This window comes from Microchirus variegatus (genome assembly GCF_963457635.1).
Source record: "Microchirus variegatus genome assembly, chromosome: 9".
NCBI lineage: Eukaryota > Metazoa > Chordata > Actinopteri > Pleuronectiformes > Soleidae > Microchirus > Microchirus variegatus.
The window spans coordinates 11,447,778-11,458,179 of record NC_139810.1 but is presented as its reverse complement, the minus strand read 5'-3'; positions in this window follow the sequence as shown (position 1 = coordinate 11,458,179).

The window sequence follows — 10,402 nt, the reverse complement described above, 5'->3', positions numbered from 1 at the left end:
TGTTCTATCGGCGCATTATCTTCTGGTTGTGTTTACCCACAATGCCCTGCGTTGTAGCGTATCTGCATTTGATTCACTTGAAGCAAACCGATCTGCGGATCTGAATTTGGTTGCGTATACACACCTCCCCAAACGAACCGGACCGAACATGAACTCGGTTTCGAATTAGAAGGGCTGGTGTGAATACGAGGAATACGTTTCATTTGGCCACCAAAACTTGATATGAAAAGAGCCTTCACTTCACAACTGCAAAATGCTGATGTCACGTGCCAGTCAAATATACTGTATTTACTGTATATACAAGACCAACTCTTCAACATGTAAGTATTTGTAAATTTAAATAAAAAAGCCAGACTTTTTAGGAACTAACAAAGTACTGAAGAAATACAACAACTATACATTTTAATCTTATGCCAAATATGTTCACAATATGTTTCGGTCTATATTAAGAGGGAGATGAGGGTTACTTCGGGACACATCCATGCAAATGCTTCAAGTTTAACCACAGTCTGCCCCCATTATAAAATTACACCAAATGTGAAAACAAAAAAGCGAGTCTTTTTCCACCCACTACCTGGCATCGATTTTTATGAGTGAAAATAACAGGGCTTAGTGGAAAACAACAGTGTCTGACAGAGAAAATGACTCATCTCTCGCTCCATCCCTCCATCGCTCACTCTCCCTTATACTCTTTTCTAGTTACCAGCTCCATCCAGCACATCCTGCCCATAAACACAGAGATGAACTTACTTGAATGCGAACACAGACAGTAACACGCTGTGCACAACACTCGAGCTGTGTTCCAAGAACTAAAATGGCACACTAACAAAAATTTAAATAAATAAAACACACTGTCCTCTCTGTGAGACATTATATGAGCTACATGTACAGCTAATTTCAAACTGTTGTTGTATTTTTAGAGTTAAAATAGGAGCACAGAAGGAAAATGAAACATTTTCCATCACGGAAAATGACTTGGGTTGTCGGGTTGCCTCTATAGCTGTAACAGTGAAGTTTGCCTCCACCGTCGACCCATGTTATTTTGACAACAATGGATAATGGAAGCTTCACTGATATTAGAGTGATTTTCCTCTTACTTACTGGAGCCTTGTGGGCTACATTTTAATACCCAGTCTGCTCCTAAAGTTCACATTATCAAAAACAAATAAAGAAAAAAGATGTACTCTGTAACATGTTGGTAGGGGAAAACAAACCTTAAGTGCCAATACTTGGTAAGAGTGATTATCACAGTCAAGGTGTAGTCGGTTTGGTTGGGTTGCTGAGGGCAACACAGTCTGAGTAACAGTGTCCATCTTTCTTGATATTTTTGAACAATGAGGGGTAACTCCATAGAGGACCAAGGACATATTTCACTCTGTTGCATCTGTGAAATATGTGGTTGTGTGTATCAGGTTGAGTATTATGGATGTTATTGGGCTACAGCAGGGGTGTCAAACTCATTGTAAGTCAGGGGTCACATACAGAGCAGTCTGATACAACTACAATGCTAATTTAATTAATCTTTTCACAAAACATATTATGAAAAATGTGTCACTGTTATGCTTAGGTTTACCATTTACACATTGAAACTCACAGATCACAAAGGTACAAAACATTTAGTCACAGGTATCTGGAACTAAAAAATTCTACTATTCCAAACATGATAAGAACATGTTGTATGTTGTATTCCTGAAACTGAAGTGAAGGCTCATGTGATCACAGGGGACAAATTTGGAATTACTCCATAAAAAAATTCATAATTGATTGACTGATTTTTGACTTCAGTATAGCTGCTCCAGGTTAACACCCTTAGGTCTACAGATAGGGGGTGAATAGGCAGACACTCAGATGATCTGAAAGAGTCTGAGCATTTATTTCTCTCAACAGGCTTGGAACACAACACATTTAACCCCACTTAATAGTGACTAATGCTAACTCTGCCCATACGCTGGCTTCTCTCTCTTCACACACTCATACACAGCGCTGCTCGCTTACCGACTCTCCTGCACATACACTTGTTGGCTCTTAAAAAGGCCACAGCAATTCATCTTACAGACCAGATTGGACCTCCAGATGGGTCGGTTCTGGCTTGTGGGCCCGAATGTCTGACACCCCTGCGCAAAGTCATTGGTTCTCAAATGTTAGTACCACCTGTGAAAACAGCATTTCTGATTTCAAGTACCACCAGAAGAAGCATGCATGTACCACTAGTGAAACACGTACCACAGTTTGAGAACCATAGGGTTACATAGGTCAGTATGCTAGGATCGTAGTGGAGTAATCATAGGAGAATACCAAGCACAAATATACACCTTACAGGAGAGGACATGTTTGACGACTGACCGGAAAAAGACATGTGTGACGTGATTCCCAATTGTTGAAATTAGTCTCTGAAGTAACGCTGAACTTTAAAAACAGAGGCACATGTATGCAGTACACATGTACGCTGGTTATTTGTTGCGCTGCTCTTTTTGTTTAATAAACAGACAGCTCCAGTTCGACTTTAGGCGCGCCAACAGTGCTAAAGGAGCTAACTGGTAAACGGTAAAAACTTACTTTAGAGACTCATTTTAACAATCGGGAGTCATGTAAACATGGCGTCACACGGCTCTTTTTCCAGTATGGAAACGCGGCATTTGTTAACATTGACACCGCTAATATGTGTTTGGGGCCTTGGATTGTCACAAAAAAATAATTAGCAACTGACATAAAGTATCCTACATTTATTATAATCAAAATAAGGGCATACTCAGAAGTGCAAATACCAGCAGAGCTGGATTTTCTATCAGTAACAATGCAACATGGTATGTTTGAGCATTCCTCATAAGCTCAGTGGATACTGGTTTCAGTATTTTGAAAGAAATCAAAAATCAAATCTATTACCAAATTGGAAATCACAATACAGGTGAAAACAATACGAAACACGTACATTCACGTGTGTGTGCATATATAAGTATCCATAATAAAGAAACACTTGCTTGTCCTCTTGATACATCACTTCGATAAGAAGAGTGCCTGCAGAATGCAAACAACAGGGCATCATCAAGCATGTGTGTGTGTATGTGTGTGTGTCTAAGTGTTTACAAGTACTCGCACAGTGTGTGTGAGAGGCTCCTGCAGAGAAAGCTGCTAAGCAGCAAGACTCCATGCCCAGCTGTCCTGAGAGCAGCATTGTTGCCTGTTGCCCAACAAACTGTAAAAGTAAAAGAGACACAGGAAGATCAAATTTGGGTAGATGTCTGGACAGACAGATTTTTCAGTTAGTCAACCATCTCTCACATTAAATAACAGGACACATGTAGGGGGGAAAAAAACAGGAAAATTAATTGTGTTGTTTTCTCGACAGTAAATATTCTGGACACCTGACAAGTAAGGAAATAGGAGTCCAGCAAATTCTGACCTCTCGTCTGACAACAATGGCTTCCAATATTTAACAGCACACATTTTAGACTGAGTCAAGGTAGGTTATGCACGGTGTTCATACACAGGGTATGTGTGCTTTCTGACGCCGCTTTCAATTAATTATCGGTCCACTGAGACATTATCTCTTTGACGACGCGTCCCTTACATGAACGAGCAAAACAACACTGTAGAGGATTTGAATGGTTCAGGTGATGAAACATGAAAAATAAAACAATTCATCCCATTCACAACTGCTCACAATTATTGACATATTGGCTTGCCATGACCTGTTGATTCACCAGCTCTGAGAAGGCATTATGTTTTAAAACAGTTAATTTTAAACCGAAGCTCGAATTAAAATATAACGTAGCAAATCAAATCGCAGCGGCAATAACTTCCAGAGAAACTGGCAATTTGATATTTTCTCCAAATTGTTCAAACTCTACTGCACAAGTGTTACATTTTATAGTCCTGACAACTTTTAAAACAGGAAATGAACATTTCACTGGGTGCTGTCAATCTCAATAATGGAGGGTTGGTGATGTACGCTGATATATGTGGACTAAAGTTACATTAGAATGTGTGTGTGTGTGTGTGTGTGTGTGTGTGTGTGTGTGTGTGTGTGTGTGTGTGTGTGTGTGTGTGTGTGTGTGTGTGTGTGTGTGTGTCCTCTTTCTCGTGTAACATGAAAGGGCCTGCCTCTCTCTTTCCCCTCTCTCCCTCACATTCTTACCCTTAACATTACACGTCTCCCACAGTTTTGTCTCTTTTCTCCTGCAGCTGTCCTGTTGGATTCTGGATCAGCTTCACCATGAGCAGCATTATTTAAGTCCTCTCCTTACATTCTCATTCAGTTGACTTCCAGATTTGCACTAACGTGATATCAACTTATAATTGAAATTTTTGCGCAGTTCTCTGCCTTTTCATCCCCTTTTCTTTAAAGCTTTGGGCTCAGCTGTCACTGTTGTCTTTACCTTCAAGTTGAATCCTGTCAAATCACTGTAGAGCTACAGTGAAACGCACACATCATAGGTGTCCAGTTAGACTATCTGATGTCTTAATGTTAGAGAAAAACCTTCCAACCATTCAGAATTTAGTATGACATACACAATGTATAATATATACACAATGCATTAAGAGCCTACAGGAGCGTAATGAAAGGCACATCGGTATCAGTTACTGCTTTTCACTGAGAACAGAAAAACGACACCATATTGTTTGAATATTTCTCTATCTATTTCCTTCTCTTAAGATGAGATCCAATACAAAGGATTGTCGTCACGGGACCACAAGCACTACGAGAGTGTCATGTGCATTAAATTTACTCCTGTTGTTCTCTCCCTGAAGATTTTTTAAAGCGTTTCCATTTCGAGGCAATCTGCCAGCCCAGGATACCTCTCACGATGAGAATGAAAGCTAATCCACAGTTCTTCTAATTATCTTCGAATTATACATAACTCTAATTTCACTCTTTCACCATATTTCACCATAATTTGATGCTTGGATCAACTTATGGAACACTAAACTTAAGAGACACATGCAGTGAATATGCAGGCTACACCAGTTCATTTAAAAGAGACATATTATACCCTATTTCTACTAGGAAGTCTTCAGAACGGTCGGTTTTGTGTGCCTGTCTCTGTAAATGCAAATGAGACACAGGAAACTACGTCAGCTCCGGCAGCTAACAGCGGTTAGCATTTGGAAAAGCGATCATTTGCCGGCACATTGCCGTCCTATATAAAATGTATCCACTGACACGTAAATCATCTGAGGCTGGAAGTTTGTGTAGAACTCAGTGCTGCACTGTGCAGCCAACACTTCACGGACTTCCGCTCTTCCGGATACTATTGACCTCGCCTGCACACTTATTCGCGGTTATTAGGGACAAAGCGGAGCTCCACGAGACAACAATTCCAAGAAATCTGACGTCAGATACCCTGTGGAAACAAACATCATGTTTTATCTCTGTACTTAGACTGAGTACAGTGGGTACGTTTTTTATTTGTTTTGAATGAATAAATATTAACTTTTGTCTTAAGTTTGCCTTTGTGTGATCACATTATCACATTACCATATACAAACTGTATTGTTTTCATGCAATAATTTGCCTTAACACACTATGCATTGTTCCAGTTTTTGAATGGAGAATCGTTTGAGTGGAGAATCGGGACCCTAAGAATCGGAAGCGAATGGAATTGTGAGCCACCCAGAGATTCACATCCCTAATGTTAATACAGCAGTGACAGCATCATCCCTCAGTCTATGTCACAATAACACACTTCAATATTATCTGTTATAACAATGCAAACACAAAAAAGTACCAGTATCTCCAGTGTATCGGCAGATATTGCATCAGTGGCGAAAAATGTGATGAGAGCATCTCTAAAGTTCATGAAACTCTTGCCCCGTCGAGTGATGTCAGTATCCAATTTCAGATACAACACTGAGCTATCATCTGCTTCTGTGCATCTCAGTTTGAACACTTGATATTTATGAAAGATACTGGAAACTACTTTTGACACAGCGTATGAAAATGTATTTTTATGTCGAGTTCTGTGGGTTAGGTTATTCGTTTTAAGTCAGTATTCCATGTGTATGAAGAGAAAGAGACATTCCGTTCTTGAGAAATGCCCAGATCTCTTCAAGAGATGTCACTGACGCTGTCCTTCCTGCCACTGCTTTCGTGGATTATTTTCCTTGGCAAAATCTGCCGCTCTTGAAACCCGAACCAAGGGAGAGGAGAAAAACAAAAAAGGGGAGAAGGGAAAATTGTGGCATTACGGACAATAACACACCATGGGAATCACACAAGAGCCACAGCAAGCAAAAAAAGTTCATTCTCTTACTATTTTAACACAAACACATAATCACAAGTACAAGCAACTGTCAAAACAGGATTTGTGAATCAAGTCTTTGGTGAGGCTATAATGTACACATCCGTCACTGATGGGTTTTTGTTTTTTTCCTTCTTCACAACAGGCGGTCGGAATCACCACATGTGAAAGTAGAATCTGATTCTGAGTGGCAGCTTCAACTCTGTGGTGACCGGCAAAACTGTAAACAAGTGGAATATGGGAGGGAGCAGGCAGAGCAAAGTGTGTGTGCGGGTGTTTGAGCCATGCTTTCATCTGCACTCTGCTACCAGTGTGCCTGAATTAATGGATGGGGTGGATTTATGTGTGTAAGCACATGTATTTGTGCAGGGCAATGTAGCAGAGAAGCTGAATGTGCAGACATGAAGTCCTCACTAGATGTGAACACACAGGAAAAACCACAACCTCATCTACATACGGAGGAGAGACAGAGAGAGAGAAGGACAAATCATTACCTCTGTTTAGACTCGCTGTGGCTGTTGTTTGTTGCTTGGTTTTTCCTCTCTGAGTAAACTTGCATACATCCTTGGAAAACAAAACCACTCTTTCCTGGTTTTAGTGGCTGTGCATATATACACACACATTCAGAGGAACACACACACACACACTCAAAATTATGGTTATTGGAGTTGAGCAGTATGTCTTTTTCAGCACAAGCAAATCACCAGTCCCGACATCTGCTGTGGAGCTACATTATGTCAGTTTATTCAGACATCACCCTCATTTTCATCTGTATTATTCCTAGTATTATTATTATTGTTATTATTACACTTTACTTGCAACATAACATTGCTATAAAAAACCTATAATGACAGAGTGTAGTTGCATGGGTACTGTCTCCATGCAAAGAGAACCCATTAATTATCTAGACTGTGGCGGCTCACCAGATTCATTTGTCCGCAAGTTTCAGAATTTTTTTTTTAATGGACTATTATACCCTATTTCTACAAGTTAAATGAGTTCCCTGGTGTCCTAATGAACATGTGACATGCTTTGGTCAAAATACCTTAAGGATGAAGCACCACAGCCTGTCTCTTTACATGCAAATGAGACACAGGAAACTACGTCAGCGTCACTGAGGCTCTGGCAGCTAACAGCAGTTAGCATTTGGAAAAGCGACTATTTGTTGACTCTAGCCGGCACATTGCTGTCATATATAAAATGTATCCACTGACACGTAAATCCTTGTGTAGAACTATGTGCTGCCTGTGCAGCCAAGAATATGTTTTTTAGGGACAAATCGGAGCTCCGAAAGAGAAAACAATTCCATGAATGTCTCATTGTGACGTGGCAATGAGACAGAAGTCAACATTGCATTTTTATCTCTGAGGCGGACCTCTGCGTCATCTTTTTCACACTTTGCCTACTCATAGGGCCTCCAGAGTCCCAAATATAAGTATTAAAATGATTAAAAAGTTGATTTTGCATAATATGTCTAGAGATGGGGCTGATCCGATCCAGTATCGGGTTCCGATACAGACGTAATTGACGGATCGGAAATCTCTATAGTTGGATCGGAAATTTCCGATCCATCTATGTGTGTGTCTGCTGAAATGTCTCTACAAGTGATTCCCTGACTGCTCTGTTAGCTGGCTGCAAAAAGTGGAATGGGTTTCCTGAACTGAGGCGTGTGTCGATGAGACGCGGAGTAATGATGCACGACTCCGTTCAGGAAATCCATTCCACAGTTTACAGCCAGCTAGCAGGCGACCAGGAGTTAACCAGGAGTTAACCAGGAAGTTCAGCTCCGCAACCTGCAGCCGACGCAATCCCAGCCGTCACCGTTTTAAACACCTGCTCGCTGAGGAGAACCGTTCTGACAGCGGCATAATGTGTGTGTGTGTGTGTGTGTGTGTGTGCGTCGCCAGGGGTCTGTAAAGTCGCTGTAAATGTTGTAAAAGTCGTACATATCACACTTGGCTGTATAAAGGAGTTTATTAAAGCCTTATAATCAAAATGATGACAAAAACAATGATAATAATTTTAAAGCAAACAGAGCATCCATATCGGAATAGTATCGGAGTATCGGCAGCTATCTAAAGTCAGATATCGGGATCGGATCGGATGTAAAAAAAAGGTGGATCGGTGCATCCCCAAATATGTCCCCTTTAATTCTTCTCATAACATCATAAGAGATATGTGACTTGATGTTTTTGGGTTTTTTCCAATGGTTGCCGATGGAACCTTTTCAGAACGATTAATCTTTAATTTCAAACCTCGAGTGACTCTTCATTATAAAAGACTAAATGTTAGACTTCAAGACAAATTGTGAATTTATTTATTTTTTTAGTTACAAGGCATTTGTGGAATTACAGTGTTATGTAAGAGACTCTGACTACAGTCAAAGCTGCCAGACAGGAGACTGGTTAGAGACAAAAATGTGCGGCTAAGCAAACAGATTTTTCTGAAGCACATACATGCAGTATGTATGACACTTGGCTCACATAATCCTGAACATGTGGTCATAGCGAAACCCTCTTGTGGGCACCAGAGTCACCACCTCTCTGCAGTATCGTATAAAGTGGTATGTTGTGTACAGCTTCTCTTAAAGTGTCTCTTATATTACTTAAACCACATTATCCACCACAGTTAAGCCTTCACATCCATACTGCACTTGTCAGCATGCAACTTTAAGACACGGCTGATATAATTACACATTGCACAATGTTGTTTGTAAAACACATCAACATCACCATTTACTTTAAGAGCCTCTCATTTAAATACTCACTTTATAACCTCTTTGTATACAATACATGTATACAGTATATAGATTTTCTTTGGCAGCGAGTCTGACGTCTGCACCATGTTGGGAGCATATATTCAACAGCTGTTGCAAACTAGTGCCACAGGGGAAAATATTACTAATTCATAAAATGAATGAAAAATCTGGTTAAGCAATAGCACGACGGCTCAGATAATAAGACGATTTACATAAGTAGGGCAATACCAATGATTTTCCATGACTGATTAACATTCATTCATAACCATTTTATGAATTTTAATAAAAGAATGCTGTCGAGTCACTTAATGTAATCATGTTGGATTTGTAAGTACACCATGTTCAAAGACATCCTTTAATCCATTTAGATGTTGAGGAATATCCTAATATCGTCAAAGAAAAAAAAATGTCATAATATTTGCTCAAACTTCTTCTTCCAAAAATCTTTGGAAAAAGTAAACGAGAGCTTACTCACAGTTTTTATAACAAAAGCCGACGGAATCAACAGTGAATCAATAAAACTCAACTAGAATGCAATGAAAAAGAAAAGTCAAGAGGATTTTATCATGGGAAGACGGCAAGAATTGGTACAACTGCCCACTGACTGCATGTTCTTGAGATTCCTCTAAAATGAGTCGTATTTTGAGAAATTTCAAGTGTACAGTGACACATTTGAAAAATCATTCAACAAGTGCTGTGGTCAGCTGTGGGTGCCTATCTTTTTCCTATAGAAAGATTGGTTGTTATCTGAAGGACATTATCTTTTATTATTAGTGGACACACTGACCTCATTCACCACATTCAATGTATGGCAATTGAGGTTGGGTATTATTTGGGTCGTCTAGATATCGGTGCTAAACGGTTTCTTTCAAAACGGTGCCTGAACCAGTGCTTTTCTGATTACGACAAAAATGTCAACACTTAATAGCTTGTTTATTTATTTTCTATCAGAGATGATGGGGTTATTGGAAAAAAGCAAGTAACACATTGGGGTTGAGTTGTCTCGTAGGATTAAAGTATTTTCTGCACTTAGTTCCATGAAGTGTCAACAAAACCTAAGTGTAAAATGAATTGGTGAAGTTCCATGTTGCAGCTGAATATCCCTCACCTCACACACCCCTCCCATTTGTGCTGGAGTGCCTGTGTAGCCCTCAGTTTGATGTTTAGTTTGTCCATTGTGCTGCTATTGTAAAAACATGGTGACATTATTGTCACCTGACAATACCTTTTGGATAGAGATGCACCGAAAAATGGCAAAAAAAATAAGAAAAGCACGTAGAGACTGTCCAACAGCTCCAACAAGATGTGAATACACGGTGGAACATCACCTATCGCACATATATGTGAGTTATGGAGCTCAACTTACAAACATTAACTTGTTTTATGGTCAAAAACCTCCTAGTTG